We start from the raw sequence: 16,718 nt of genomic DNA on the forward strand, positions 1-16,718 counted from the left end.
GATGCAAAATTTTGTTTAAAAAGTTTTTTCTTGCATTAGCAAAGATTTTTATTATTAAAGTCCATCATAAAATAAATCCACACTTCTGGACAGTAGATAAATAGATTAGGGGAAGGGGGGTTAGCCTCTCAGACTACGCGTTTCGGCGAATTAACGCCTTCTACATGGTCTGTCCAACTGAAAATTAAGCTACCAATATATAAGGAAGAGGGGGGAAGGGATGAAAAAAAAAGGGGAATTAAAATCAAGAGTAAGTCCTCCCATACTTTAACCCTATGATGACAAAACCCCAATCAATAGTGATACATGGAAAGAGCATATGAAAAATCAGTTAACAAGTATACAAATATATATATATGGGAAAAAAAATTGTTCCAGTATTCTACGTCATAATAATGTCACTAAATAAATATCTTGACACAAAAATACAACAAACAAAAGATATATATATATATATGCATAAATATACATTCACCAGATGGATAGATCATCAATTTTAATTATAAATTTATTATTTCTTATTCGATTCCCTTTAATCCTTCTTTCTGAAAAAAAAAAAAAAAAAAAAACCCAAACGGAGACACATTCAATAACAAGTAATAAGGTCCTGTCTCTTATTCATGCCATCTGGTGTACGACTACCTAAAGTAAAAATCCAAAAACTCTCCCTATTTAATAATTTGCGTTTATAATTACCGCCACGTGGAGGTGGAAAAACCTTCTCAATGCCCATAAAGGAAAATGAATCTGTGTTTCTTCCATGGACTGTCACAAAATGTCTAGATGCAGCAGAAATAGTAAGTGCCGTAGTGCTCTCAATATCGCTCAGATGCTTACGAATACGCCTAAGGGTCCTGAAGTACAACCAATGTATTGGATCAAATGGTGCATTCTACTGAATATATGATATAGTCAGAACTACAATTAATAAAATTGTTCATTACATAGGTTTCTTTATAAGCAAATGAAGAAAAAAGTTTCGATTTTTTCGCAAAATGACAGCACTTGCACTTTCTTGCACCACATGGAAAAAACCCTTTCATATCCAACCACGTTGTTGGAGTGGTGGATTTTTCAGAAAAATAACTCGGGGAAAGGATATCCCTTAAAGAAGGTGCTTTTTTGGCAATAAATTCAATTTTGTTATTTCTCAAGATTTCCCTTAATTTTGGGTCCTGATTAAGAATGGGTAAATATTTCAGAAGAATTTTCTTGATATTATAAAAATCTGTACTATATTGTGTTGAAAAAATTATTGTAGATTTTCTAGTATCAGAATATTTTTTCTTTTCACCAAAAAATCTATAAGTGCACAGGATCTATTCCCCTTATACACTGATATCCAGTGATAGATCTACAATCCGGTTACATATATCTATGTATGGATTTATCTTACACGCAATAAATATGGTGCACTTATCTCATCTCCACCTTGATAGTGACACTCTCTTAAGGTACTGTCACACTAAACGATCGCACCAGCGATCACGACAACGACACGACCTGGGAGAGATCGTTAGAACATCGCTATATGATCGTTAGTTAGCTTCCAAACAGGAAGATCTCATAAACGACACATCTGCGATCAGCGATCTGTATAACGACCTCGGGAGTCGTTGGGACCTGTCACACAGCATGTATTGTTAAAGACCCAGACCTAGATAGGCGTGATTGAGCGCATCATTTTCCACTCCCCTCAACCCAGATTGGTCATCACTATATGGCACGGTATGGCATGACTGTTGCTGTCAGAGCTCTCGCTTTGTGATTGGACGACAGAGTAATAAAGGACGACGCAATAGCGCTCCCTTTCATTGTTCTCGAGCGCTGTGGTTACCTTAATGCGTCCTGCCCGCCTTCTGTGATTCAAGACCTTAGATCCATTGTGTGGCGCTGCTGCGTTCGCCCTCGATTCATTGATTCCATCTGGATCTCCATACAGTCTTGTAAGGTAGGCACTTATTTTTCAAATTTTTTGTTTTTATCATTTTTTCGTGTCACTAACATTTTTGAATTACATGTTTTTTTATAGCAGCCTTGGTAGTTTTCCTTCCACCGCCCTCCGCTATCACATATCTATCTCGGACCTTTTTTTTTTCTGCCGCGCCCACCATTACTGTGTTGTTGGCTATCACTGTAAATTTTTTTTTTTGTTATTTGTGCTGCGTCAATCTCTTGTCAGCTTTTTTACTTGTCGTCTATCTTTGTGATTTTTTGTTGCAGCAAATGTTTTTTTCTGCTGCGCCCACCACTGCCTTTTTCTGCAGCTGTGTAAACTGTTGTTGTCCATCAAATTTTTTTTTTGGGTGTCAGGCAGCCATTTTAGTTTCAGCCTTGCCCATCTACGCCATTTTATGATCCTCGGTGTGTTATAAGTTGTTGGTAATGTATGCATTTTAATTAATCCTATTTGTTAATAAAACAAATGTTACTATTAGTATTGTGCCATTTTAACATTATCCTTTCATTATTACAGATGGCTGATAAGCACGAATTCCTGCGGGACTTCATAGAGATGTACCGCACGATGCCATGCTTATGGAGAATAAAGTCGGCTGATTATAGTAACCGACTTAAAAAGAAGGAGGCCTACCAAAAACTTGTCGAGCTTACAAAACAACATTACCCCAGTGAGCCAGCGGATGAAGTATCGGTTAAAAAAAGGATTCAGGCCATACGCACAGTGTACCAAAAAGAAGTTAACAAAGTCGAGAATTCAACCAAGTCGGGAGCGGGGTCGGAGGATGTTTATGTGCCGAAACTTTGGTACTTTGAACTTCTCTCTTTCACAAGGGACCAAGAAGTTCCGAGAAAAATGGCAGCTATCTTGGCCCCGGACCCATTGATCCAGCATGACTCCCCTGTCGGTGATGTAAGTACCTTGATTTTACAACTCATAGTAATGTACGTGGCCATTAGGAATAGAATTTATGAATAATTAAGGAAACATTGACACAATAGCAGACGTTATCCCGTAACATAATGATAATTGATCTAGCTTTACGCTAGATGCCTACCTCTTTGACATACCGTTGAAGGACAAATGAAAAACCATTGATACAACCCCCTTTATTCATCTTGTAGCTGTATTTGGCTGTTGTGAAGGTATATTTCTTTTGCTTGTGATGTAACATGTATTTTCTGTTCCCATAGGACACAGAAGAGGCAGGCATTTCTACACCCATAATCACGCCAGAGCAACACAGCTTCACATCTACGACACAAGAGGAGGAAACAGAGACACCATCCCCATCTGCACCATCCGCCTCTGTGCCGAGGCAACTGACTTTTTCCGGGCGCAAAAGGAAGGCCCCCACCTCGGAGACACCACAATTTATTGAACTGGCAAAAAAAGTTTTAACTTCACCTCAGAACCTGACCGGCTTTGCGTTCTATGCTAATGAAAAGCTGCCAACACTAGACCCAGTTCAGCGTCTCCATGCAGAAAGGCTTATGCTACAAGTTTTGAGTGAAGCCTCAATGGGGAAACTTACTGACACAATAGCTTTCATGGACAGACGTCAGTACCCCCAAAACGCTTGGCCGCAGAATACTGAGACTCCAGAGCCTACAATGTGGAGGGAGCATCCGCCAAACCAAGGCCATGTTCCTGCACCTTATTATTTAACTCCGCCTAGGCAGCGTGTAAATGAAAAAGATCCATATTTTTTACAATTGTAGTTGTGCCATTTTTTTTTTTTTATAAAATTTTGTTTTGTATATATTTTTAAATTTTTTTAATTATTCAAATTGTATAAGTTTTTTTATAAAATAAAAATGTAATATTTTACATGAATTGTGGTGTCGTTTACTTGCCTTTGTTTTGTAGTAGAACATTGATGTTAACAACACTTAAAAGATGGCTGTGCACATGAACATCTTTTACTAAAAGTAATATCCAGCCACGTATATAATCAGAAAATATAAAAATTTTTAGTTATGATATATTTAGAAACTCTTTTTTTTAACATCTTTTACAACATCAGAAACAAGGGGGTTTAACAAAAAAAACATAAATAAACAAAAAAAAAAATTAAATTACTGGCTACTGCCACCCTCTTGTACACCTGCCAAGAACCTCTCCAGCATCACTCCGTGAACGTCCATGGCTGCCAGAGTGACAGCCATAGCTGCTCTCATCCGCCGGTGAGAAGCCAGCAGTGCCTGTGCTGTTGGTATTTCTGTGGATGAAAAGAATGTAAAATGTAAACCTGGCAACTATAGAGACAGTAGAAACAAAAGGTACATGGCTTTTGTTTTTATCCTTACGGTATTGGGTCTGAACTGTTCTTTCTGGGGAGGGGCTAATAGCCCACCCTAAAGCACTGGCACCAACGGCTATGAGAAAAAAAAAAATGAAATTTTACACGGCAACACTTCCTCCTTTCCACAGACAAAAGTTAAAGAACCCCTTTTTTTGTTATTTCATGTTTAAAAATAAATGTCTTTACTTACCGGATGGAGAGGCCACATCTATATCCTGGAGTGATGATGGACATGGGCTTGAAGCGGGCAAAGGGGTAGGTGGTGACCCTGTTTGATCCATCGTTGATGCTGGGGCTATTGGATCATCCTGCGATGGCGGGCTTGATGGTAATGGTGGTTCTACAGATATGGAAAACAATCCATGGATATCTGCATGTTAAATGCTGTTTTTAATTGAAACCCAAAAAAAAAAAGCATATTGTTCTGCGAGATGCTACATCGTCACCGTTATTTGAATAAGAACACTTGAATAATAACAATAATTTATGTTATTCTCCACAGTGCAAGCTCATGTTTATTTTGTAAAAATAAAGGAAAATAGTATTCAAAATTCATTTCACTTTCACTTTCACTTCAACACATTGCTATGTCCCAGCATAACCACATGGCATTTTGCAAACTGTTATAGTATTCAAAATTCATTTCACTTTCACTTTCACTTCAACACATTGCTATGTCCCAGCATAACCACATGGCATTTTGCAAACTGTTATAGTATTCAAAATTCATTTCACTTTCACTTTCACTTCAACACATTGCTATGTCCCAGCATAACCACATGGCATTTTGCAAACTGTTATAGTATTCAAAATTCATTTCACTTTCACTTTCACTTCAACACATTGCTATGTCCCAGCATAACCACATGGCATTTTGCAAACTGTTATAGTATTCAAAATTCATTTCACTTTCACTTTCACTTCAACACATAGCTATGTCCCAGCATAACCACATGGCATTTTGCAAACTGTTAACAACTCAACAGTTAGCGAATGCTGAACGTGCAATAAGAGATATGAAGCGTTAACGCACACGTTAATAGACAACATACAACTTAAAAGAAATTTTTCTCATATTCTGTCCAAAACACTCACCCTCTTCAATTTGGTTGTCGGACCTGATATTTGCTATGCGCTGGCTGGAGCGGTAGCGCAGATCTGCTAGTTTTTTTCTTATCTGCGTCGTACTGCGCTCGACCCCAAACCTGCGCATGAGGCCTCTTTTAATTTTTTTCAACACCCTCTTCTTATGAAGCATGGGCCGGACGTGTGTGGTGCAATCATAGTCCCTTGCGTCGATTTCCTGGATCAAGAATCGAACCTCAGGCTCTCCCCAGGGTACAGAACGCCTGGAAGCCATAGTGTTTAGATTAATTTTTTATAGGCCGCTGTTAAGCCGCCCACGCATGCGTCATGACGTCACGGCGAACGGGAACGCAGATGCGTCATAGTCTCACAGCCTCTTTGAGATCGCACCTTGGATGCATATGTGTGGGCTTAACCTCATTTTTCCTTCTGCCCATTGCTCACTCCACAACCATCACACCACCTGTTTTACCCTCCCCCACATAACTCCCCCCTCACCATCACCTCCACCTCATTCGAAGTTATGTCCCCAGTACTGCCCCTCCCCATCACACCTCTGAATAAAGACAACACAAAATTGTATTTTTTTTTTTTATTTTATTAGCACAAACTTTTAAACAGGATAGCCAAGCAATCTTTACATAACTATATTTGATGCTGCCAACTCACAGCACCAGGCCCGTTGAAGTATTGGCAGTACTTATCTCGGCTGGCCTTTGCATCGTCCTTGGTCCTGCCTTGATTGACAGGTCGAAGTCCTGCTATAGCGGGATCATTCTCACGCCATTCTCCGAGCACCACGTCACCATTGCTGTCTGAGTCCATGAACCCTGGCGGACTGTAGGCTGCAGCATCGCGTTGTCGTAAAAAATTGTGCAGCACGCAACAGGCCAACACCACGGAGTCTATGGATTCCAGCTTCATGTTTATTGGAGTGTGGAAAACCCTGAAGCGGTTGGCCATGATGCCGAACGCATTCTCCACAACGCGGCGTGCCCTTGACAGCCTGTAATTAAAAATACGCCTTTCCTCCGTCAGAGTCTTTAGTGGGTATGGCTTCACAAGATGCTCATGAAGGGGGAAGGCTTCATCGCCCACAAACACAAAGTTAAGATTGGCGGTGGTGTCCATGTTGGTTGGCAAGTGCAGTTCAGAGTTCTTCAAGCGTTCACCAAAAATAGTGTGCTCCAAAACGCCTCCGTCCGAAACCCTCCCGTTCATGCCAACATCAACGTTTATAAATTCATAATTTGCGTTCACAAGGGCCATGAGGATCACGCTGAAGTAGCCCTTGTAGTTGTAGAAATAACTTCCGCTGTTGGCTGGTTGTGTGATGCGCACATGTTTGCCATCCAAGGCACCACCACAGTTAGGGAACTGCCAAATACGTTCAAAATCAGATGCAATTTTTTTCCATTCAGCCGCAGATTTAGGAAAAGGCATGTAGCTCCGTATACTGTGGACGATGGCGTTGCATGTCTCTGGGATTAACACGCTGAGGAGTGATCGGGAAACAGCTGCTGAAAATTGCAAGTCTTTCATTGAACGTCCGGTTGCCAGAAATCGCAGTGTGACAGCCAAACGTTCCTCTGCCGAAACAGCTGCACGCATCCGTGTATCCTGCCGTTCAATGAGTGGCCTCACACATTCCAGTAGGAGCTTAAATGAATCCTCCGACATCCGTAGATAATTGCGGAAATCCTGCGGATTTTTCTCCTGTAACTCCCTCACTAGATGCATGTGGGTGAATTTGGACCGCTGCTCAAGCCATTCTCTGGTCCACATGCGACGCTTTCGTTTGGAACGCCTCTCTTCCACCCGAGCCTCTTCTTGTCGATCGCCCTCCATCAGTAAAGCTGCTGCCACAATCACACGTTCCGCGGTGGACATGTACATTATGTGCAACCTGCCCGGTAAAAGGAATAGAAAAGTTATTTAGAAAGTTTAAAAAAAAAAAAAAAAAAATAGAGTATCAAATATTACAAAAATATTTACTGACAAAGCCACAAAAATCAAACAATAGATGCGGTTTGCACTGCTAAAAGATAAAACATTAGATATAACAAATTGTAATAAGATTAAAATATTTTAAAAATGGGAAAAAAACAAACCAAATATATGTACCTTGCTAAGGTAATCCAGAAAACCAGATGGTAGAAATGCCAAAGATGAATCGCAGTTGTGACTCCGACAGAATCCAAAACCAGCCTATACACGATACTATACTCAGCACGCACAAAGGACCAGAATGAGGTGTAATAATCCAAGCGCAATGGAACAATAGATGGGGACGCACTGTGACGTTTTCATTTATTGCTGGGGTGATGTAGTGGCCACCAATCGGTGCTGGGGGGCGTTATTACAAATGAAACTTATTCCCGCCTCCGCCGCTGACATATGAGTCGCCAACGAGATCGCTCGTCGTTCATAACAGGGGTCAAACACAACGATTCAGGCACACCAGCGGGACGCCAACGATCAAAATACGGTCCTGAACGTTCGTGCACGATCAGCGACATCGCAGCGGGGGCCACGTCGCCAGAACATGTCACATGCAGCGACATCGTCAGCGATGTCGTTGCTGCGTCAAAAAATCGAGGTCGCTTAAGCGATATCGCGAGCGATCTCGCTTAGTGTGACATACCCTTTAGGATACATGTTACTCTATGATGGCACTTTTGCACACGGCCACTAGATGGCGCTACAACATCTGACATTTGCCTGAATTTTTATATCTACACATGGTTTACACAAATTATATTGTCTTGTGGTAACTCTATACTATAACATTAGAAGCTGTGTATTTCTGTAATTATTTGTACGTATACATGATTGATTACCACTTTTGTCTCTGTAAAGACAATCCCCTTTAACCCCTTTCCGACATCGGGCGTAAATGTACTTCCTCCCTTTGATGAGGGCTCCGGCGGTGAGCTCACATCCTTTCCGGCACATGTCAGCTGTATTGAACAGCTGCCATTTGCCCCTATCAGCCTCTGACAGCGGCATTTAATGGGCACTTCCAGCAAGCGCGCCGGAAATCCACCCAACAGTGACCCCGTCACATGATCATGGGTCACCGACGGGTTGGCATGACAACCAGTGATCTCCAGCAGACCTCTATGCTTGTCACTGCCGGAATGCTATGAGCGCCACCCACTAGCCAAAACCACATGAACTAAGGATCATCTCGCCGAACTCCCGCTCTCCTGATCGCTCTGCTGATGACACAAAGCTAGGAGGGATAGCTAATACTAGAGAAGAGAGAGAGGATTCAAAAAGATATAAATAAACTGGAGCAGTGGGCAGCAACTAACAGAATGGTTTTTAACAGGGAAAAATGCAAAGTACTACATCTGGGCAATAAAAATGAAAAAAGCATATACAGAATGGGAGGAATAGGGCTAAGCAACAGCACATGTGAAAAAGACTTGGGTATACTAATAGATCACAGACTGAATATGAGTCAACAGTGTGATGCAGCAGCAAAAAAGGCAGGCGCAATTCTAGGATGTATTAACAGAAGCATACAGTCTAGATCACGTGAAGTCATTATTTCCCTCTACTCCTCTTTGGTCAGACCTCATCTGGAATATTGTGTCCAGTTTTGGGCACCACATTTTAAAAAAGACATCAACAAACTGGAGCAAGTACAGAAAAGAGCGACCAGAATGGTGACCGGTCTGCAAACCCTTTCTTATGAGGAAAGGTTGCAGGATTTGGGAATGTGTAGTTTGCAAAAGAGAAGACTGAGAGGAGACTTAATTGCTGTCTACAAATATCTAAAGGGCCGTCACATTGTAGAAGGATCATCGTTATTCTCATTTGCACAAGGAAAGACTAGAAGCAATGGGATGAAACTGAATGGGAGGAGACACAGATTAGATATTAGAAAAAACTTTTTGACAGTTAGAGTGATCAATGAGTGGAACAGGCTGCCAAGAGAAGTTGTGAGTTCTCCTTCAATGGAAGTCTTCAAACAGAGGCTGGACAGACATCTGACTGGGATGATTTAGCGAATCCTGCTTTGAGCAGGGGGTTGGACCAGATGGCCCAGGAGGTCCCTTCCAACTCTATGATTCTATGATTCTATGATTCCTTTTAACATGGGCAAAACACTACTCAGACAACACAGGGTGAGGGTAAAACAGTGTGGGCGATGCTTTATTGTACCACAAAACAGGCAGATAACGCATAGAACAGTCCCAGCACAGTACCCAAGATGGGGCACATTACAGTCTCACCCTTCCACTGACCCACCGGGATAATAGCTTCTGTGATTTCAGATCTTCCAGGGTCACTACCCCAGCTGTGTCACACACACAGAGAGGAGGTAACGACAAGCATAAGAAGATGACAGTCCATACAAGGACAGTTGATCCGAGGATCACAGCCTGGCTTCATCTTCCAGGGTCGACTACTCCACCTGTGGCACGCACACAGAGAGGAGGTAACAATAAATGTAAGAAGATGACAGTCCATTGAGTCCATACAAGGTACAAGGCCAGTTGATCCAAAGATCACAATCTGGCTTCTCCGAACATATCCATGGTTCAGCGATGGTCAATGGAGCAGATCTGTATTCTTCCAACCAAGGCTGAAAACCCCTAGGATGTTTCCTATAGAATGATAGATCCGTGTCCCTTGTGATGATGTTGTGGCTGCTGTCCTGTCTCTTGTCCTTTTGGGATGTATGGATGTCTTGGCAGAATCTCTCTGGCTGTTTCTCTCTCAGTCTCTTTATACAGAGGCATGTAACCCATTTTTACACTTAACAAGTGTCCCTCATTCAGTATTTACATAAAGGGTAAGAATGGAGGTGAGATTATTATAGCATTACTTGATTATTTAAACTATTTGCATAGTTTTTCCCTCTCTGCTTTAGAAGTCAACAAACTGGCTCCATAACACAATGCATAATTAGCATATCAGCAAACATCACCAGTGATCAAGGATAAGCGCACAATAAAAGTCAATATTACTGACTTACACAAACAAAAGTCAGTTTTCTTGACCAACCAGAAATCAACACTTAAATTTAAAGCCAACATACAGATAACATTCTATTATTCTTCATTTGCTAAAAATAGCTGTCTGGTTAATTAAGATACAATGCTGTATGTCTTCACAATGCTAAAAGTAAAAAAAATGTTTTAAAAAATATAAAAAAATATAAAAGTTCAAGTCACCCCCTTTCAAAATAAAACAGTAAAAAATCAGACAAACACATATTTGTTATAGCCATATTCAGAATATATCAATATAAAAAGAATTAACCCAATCACTAAATGGCGTAACGAGAAAGAATGTCAAAACGCCAGAATTACTTTTTTTGGTCGCCGCAACATTGCATTAAAATGCAATAAAGGATGACCAAAAGATCGTATCTGCACCAAAATGGTCTTCATTAAAATCGTCAGCTCGGCACACAAAAAATAGTCTTTCACCCGATCCGAGATCATGAAAAATGGAGACGTGACGGGTATCGGAAAATGGTGCAATTCTTTTATACTTAACCTAATAAAGAGGAGTTATTTTTACTGATACAGCGGGTATGGAAAGTATTCACACCCCTTTAAATTTTTCACTCTTTATTTCATTGCAACTGTTTGGTAAATTCAAATTCATACTATCTATTCCTGACACTGGAGGGGCTTATAAGCTTCCGAAGTATATAGTTTGGTGTTTGGGATCTGCCAATATGTGGTTAGTTTTCTGTTTCGGATAACATGATATATGATTTTAGTTTTTTTTTTTCTCATTTAGTCTCTCTTGAATATCGGTCAATATTAAATAGTCTCCTGATGAGTCGCCTTTGGTGAGGACGATGAAACCCGTAGAAATGAGAGTGAGTGTGTAAACGTCACCTCACCCTATATACTGAGATGTGGGATATATGTTTTTTCTATTAGTCACTTTCCGACTAACCTTCAGGGGGTGAATTATGGGTATAGTTTTACATTTGCAATAAGGTTTAGTTTTATCCTTTCGTCAGCAAACAAGAGGAATGACAAGAGACAACCCATTTAAGAAGATTCAATTTTGGTTAAAACTATTCTAACATTATAACATTATGAACATAAAAAAGGCTTCTCCCCTGTGTGGATTCTCTGGTGCTTAAGACATTCTGATTTAGTGGTAAAACATTTCCCACATTCTGAACAGGAAAAAGGCTTCTCCCCTGTGTGAGTTCTCTGGTGCCTAACACAATATGATTTATTCATAAAACATTTCCCACATTCTGAACATGAAAAAGGCTTCTCCCCTGTGTGAGTTCTCTTGTGGGTAAGAAAATGTGAATTCTGTCTAAAACACTTCCCACATTCTAAACATGAGAAAGGCTTCTCTCCTGTGTGGATTCTCTGGTGATTAACACAATCAGATTTAGTGTTAAAACATTTCCCACATTCTGAACAGGAAAAAGGCTTCTCCCCTGTGTGTGCTCTCTGGTGTCTATCAAGAACCGATTTCAGATTAAAACATTTCCCACATTCTGAACACGAAAAAGGCTTCTCTCCTGTGTGGATTATCTGGTGCTTAACACAATCAGATTTATTATTAAAACATTTCCCACATTCTGAACAGGAAAAAGGCTTCTCCCCTGTGTGAGTTCTCTGGTGGATAACAAAATTTGATTTCTGTGCAAAATTTTTCCCACATTCTGAACAGGAAAAAGGCTTCTCCCCTGTGTGAGTTCTCTGGTGGATAACAAAATTTGATTTTGATGCAAAATATTTCCCACATTCTGAACATGAAAAAGGCTTCTCCCTTGTGTGTGTTCTCTGATGTGTAACAAAATGAGATTTCTTGTTAAAACATTTCCCACATTCTGAACATAAAAATGACTTCTTTGCTTTAGGAGCAGTTTGTTTTTTAATGCCTCTTTTGTGACTTTGATTTTCCTTAGTAGTCAGTAATGAATCAGAAGATGGGACCTGTTTCATAGGATCAGATGACAGATCTTTGCTGTGAATAGATAATATATCTGGAATAACAGTAATCACTTCAGTTGTGTCTTGTAGGATCTCAAGATCATCAGATTTAAAAGTTGAAGATGTCAGCTGTCCCTCTGATCTCCTGGTACAGACATCTGCTAAGATAAAAAAAAACTTTTTAAAATAAAATATCCTTGAGTTTTTTATATTTTTGAACGTTTCTACTTATACCGTCCATAAAAATGGCAAGCTATGTAAAAAACTTTAATTATTTCCCAAGACAATGACAGTTCACAGTCTAATAGAAAACCTTGTTGGATGAACCAGTAGTGTGCGGTGTTCAACTGTTTGTTCATTCTGCCTCCCAAATATCGAATATAAAGAAACCAATCAATGTTATGTAGATGAAAAAAATACCAATTCTCATCTCACAAAAAACAAGTCCCCACTCAGGTCCATCATCTGTCAATGGAAAAACAGAGGTTCCCACACTATTAGTGGCTCAAAGGCTGCTGAAAAGCAACAAGGTTTCCATAAACCAATCCAGCAAAATCCGCTCTCACTTCGGAGTCTTGCAGTGTGCGCAAACAACATTTAGGATCCCTGTATTTAGCAATATTATAGTGAGAAGAACCCATTTAATTTGCGGTGTGTGTCTCCTGGAGAACAATCTGGGCACTATGTGCTGGGTAAGAAAATGGCAAATGTGTAATTTTCACTCTCCAACATCCACTGTGTGTTAATTTCCAGAAAGTGGCTGTGGAGTCAAAATATTCACTCCTCCTAAGGATTATAACCCTCAGTGAATTAATTTATAAAATGGAATCACTTTATGGGGATTTCTACTATTCTGGTTTTCTGTCATTTAGTTATATTAGGGCTTCTGCATATGGTGTGTCCAATCTCATCTGGGATCTGTTCCTGCTGTCCAGCTGGAGTAATCTGCTCCCTACTTCAGCTAATTGGAAAGTACCACACCCTACTAAAGCGCAAAGCACATGGCCGGAATCTGCCAGATACAGCGCTGTTCTCCTCTGGTTCAGTCCTCTGTGCTCAGCTTGCGGCTTGTGTATTTGTTTCCTGCTGTGACCGTGGCCCGTTTACTGACTACTCTTGTGTCTTCTGATTCTGTATTCTGTCCTTCTGGTTCTGACCCAGCTACCTGACTATTCTTCTTGCCATCTAACACCACAGAGTAGCAGGTAACACCATGGGCCAAGCCTAGGGGTCCCTGTGTAAGTCCAGATTCATGTATGGGTGTTAAAGGGCGATGAGCAAGGCAATCCTTGGGATATGGAAAGCAGAGAAGATAGAGCCAAGCATGTTCATGGGGGACATCTTTTGAGCTGCCAGGTGACCATGAACATTGCTCCCAATACATTGTGTCTGCAAACTATTCCAGCTCGATCTGCATTCAAATAGCTAAATGGCGCTCCTTCCCTTCTGAACACTGCCATGTGCCCAGACAGTAGTGTACAACCGTATGTAGGGTACAGTGTGAAGCTGGAAAACAATTTCTAAGATCCATTTGTTTTCTATTATCCTTTGTGAAGAATTCCAAACTTACCACCACATAAAGTGACACACGTCAGATATTAATAATGGGGCCTGATTAGGAACTACTGAAATGATCAAACTCCACAGTCTCCATCAGTAATAAATGAGTAACTAGTGGTGAAACCTCTCTGGTGTAATTAGAGTATGAAGCCGCATAAACCATATGAAGCGCATCAATCCCTCTAATCTTCAATAAGGTCGCATCGCTATTATGACATGATCTATAGTGTTGGGGAATGGTTTTCAGATCCCCAATATCGGACACTGTCTTGGCCGCGCCAATGTCCCGCACATGCTCGCGCACTCGAATCCTGAGTTCTCTTGTTGTCAGACCCACATATATTTTGGGACAAGGGCACGTGGCATAGTAAATCACGTTTGAAGTTCCACAGTAAATTCTCTGTCTAATCTGGAGTTCCCTTGTCCCATCTGATGAGAAGAGAACTAGAGGGATTGATGCGTTTCATATGGGGATTAGGGGTGGTGACAACAAACATTTTTTATCACAGATGGAACTCAGGTGGTTCATTCAACTGGACACCATGACCCCTAATGGACTCAATGAAGTTTTGAGCTTGGCCCCATTCCTATAGTCTTTGGGGATTTAACAATTATGCATCAATTGGTCCCGGATATTATTTTCTTTTTTGTTAATGGATTCCCAATGGGATGATTTGCATTATTCTCTTTATAGTATATTCCATATGGATATCTGGGTATATTTATAGGCATATAATATATAGGTAATGAGAATTCCTCCTGTCCTTTTTCCTCCACAGGTCTATATCACACTCCCTCCTTTTTTCTGGCAGTGTGCTGTTTTTATATTGTTTTTAATTTTTACTCTTTATTTTCACTAATCTTTTCTTGTATGTCAATAATTTATAGTTAGTGACCTTGAGGACACCATATATCTCCTTGGACCCTCACCCTGTACCATATCTATGTGAACCGCATCCAGCAGTCTCTACAGTTGTGGGAATCATGACCATATATTGTATTCTATGTATTTTATGTACTTAGTATGTGAGATTTTTTCACTGTTTATGTCATATACGATGTACATTTATATACATGTGATGACTTTTTTTACGGTCATGACCCGCTTAGGATTATTGTCTGCATGGACCTTAGGGTTCTTCCCATGTATGGGATATAATTATGAGCATATTATATCAAACATGTGAATCGGATCTAGTGGCCTTTATAGTTGTATGTGTCATGACCATATATCCGTTTTATGCATTTGACGTATTTAATATATGAGACTCTTTATCGCCTGGGCTATATGTGATGTATATCCATGTATGTATGTGATGATTCTTTTGAATGGCCATGACCCCTTTAAAAATCATTCATCTTCCCGGTATGGATTTTTTGGGATTTCCATTTACCCTATATATGGGATACAATTATGGGCGGCTGTGCGCATCTCTCTGCGGTGGTAATTGTGCTGCTGACAGATGGGCGTCTTTGTGTTGTACACGGGCGCCTTTGTCTTTTGACCGGTGTCCTGTGTTCAGCATGACGCCTGTTCTGTGCAGCGGTGCTTGCCGACCTCAGAGCGCATGCGCCGATGAGGCCGCGATGATTGGTTGATCCCGGTCACGTGACCGGGGTCACAGGGTATATGAAGGTCCTGTGGAGATATGGTTATTATCTCCTTGATAAAGCGGCCTTTCTGCGCCGCGAAACGCGCATCGGGGTCACTGCCAGACGCTTCCCCTCTTCCTCCTGCATCCTCTGGTAAGATTTTGAACTGACATTTATTTCTGTCTTTCATTGGTGGTCGCCCTTGTTTATGTCCAGATTCAATGCACCCTAAGGACATTATATGTCTCTCCTCCTTACTTTTTGAGCTTTGCTCAGGGGATTTACTTGAAGTAATCTGGGCCATATGGCCATTGATTTTTGTAGGGAGGTATTATATTTTGGGCTTCCACTTTATAGGCATGATGTCTAAAATACATATATGAGGACATTATTTCTATCTTGGATGGACGAGGGGATGGTCGGGTATGTGTTCATCTGCTTTATATTGGCACCTCATCATGATTTTGAGCACTTCTTTGTACGATATTTAATAAAAATTATTAATATTTTTGCAATCATCGTTTTGCTCCCTTTTTTCTCCAGTGTTTCCATGTTTATAGGAGCTGATGTGGCTTGTGCCTAGGGTGAACAAATTGTTTTGGTATCATCCAAAGGCATTTTAGCATTTTACATGGGATTCTTATTATTAATCCCAGGGGGTAGGTGGATCCTCCAGGTCGTAAGGTCTATAGAAAAGGGCTTTCAATGCCCAAAGTCATTTGAACAGTTTTGGGTGGAGGAGAATGTTGTGGTCTAGAGGCAAAATGGTGATCATGGTAATACGGCCGGACTACACCACCGATAAAGCAGCCACAGCCGGTGACTGAGAGGAATCTGTGACTTCTCTGCATTCAGTGGTTACTACTCACCTGGGTAGTCATATGTGGGAATCTCCTCTTTACACCACTCATCATCTCTCACATATGTCTCTGTAGTATTAATATGGGTCAGATCTTCACCCTGAAACAAATATTGTAAAAGTCACCGACAGATGGAGAAGTCCCATCTATGATCAGCTCTAATCCTGCCATCTCCACCGTTCTCATTACACAAGTATAAAACACATAATACTGGTGGATAAAACAAGACTGAGCACAAGACCTTCACAGCCGTCTACACATCATAGGGGAGATCTCCTGACACCTCTCCATCTACCTGATGATCCTGAGGAACACTGGGATCTTCTTGGTTACAGTCCTGTGGAGGAAGAGGACGGGGACATCTCTCTGGTGTTGTCCTCTTACTGGATAGATCTGGAGGAAACACATACAGGGACTGAATT

Source organism: Dendrobates tinctorius, unplaced genomic scaffold, assembly GCF_039654945.1.
Source record: "Dendrobates tinctorius isolate UK_male_01 unplaced genomic scaffold, ASM3965494v1 ptg000551l, whole genome shotgun sequence".
NCBI classification, from domain to species: Eukaryota; Metazoa; Chordata; class Amphibia; order Anura; family Dendrobatidae; genus Dendrobates; species Dendrobates tinctorius.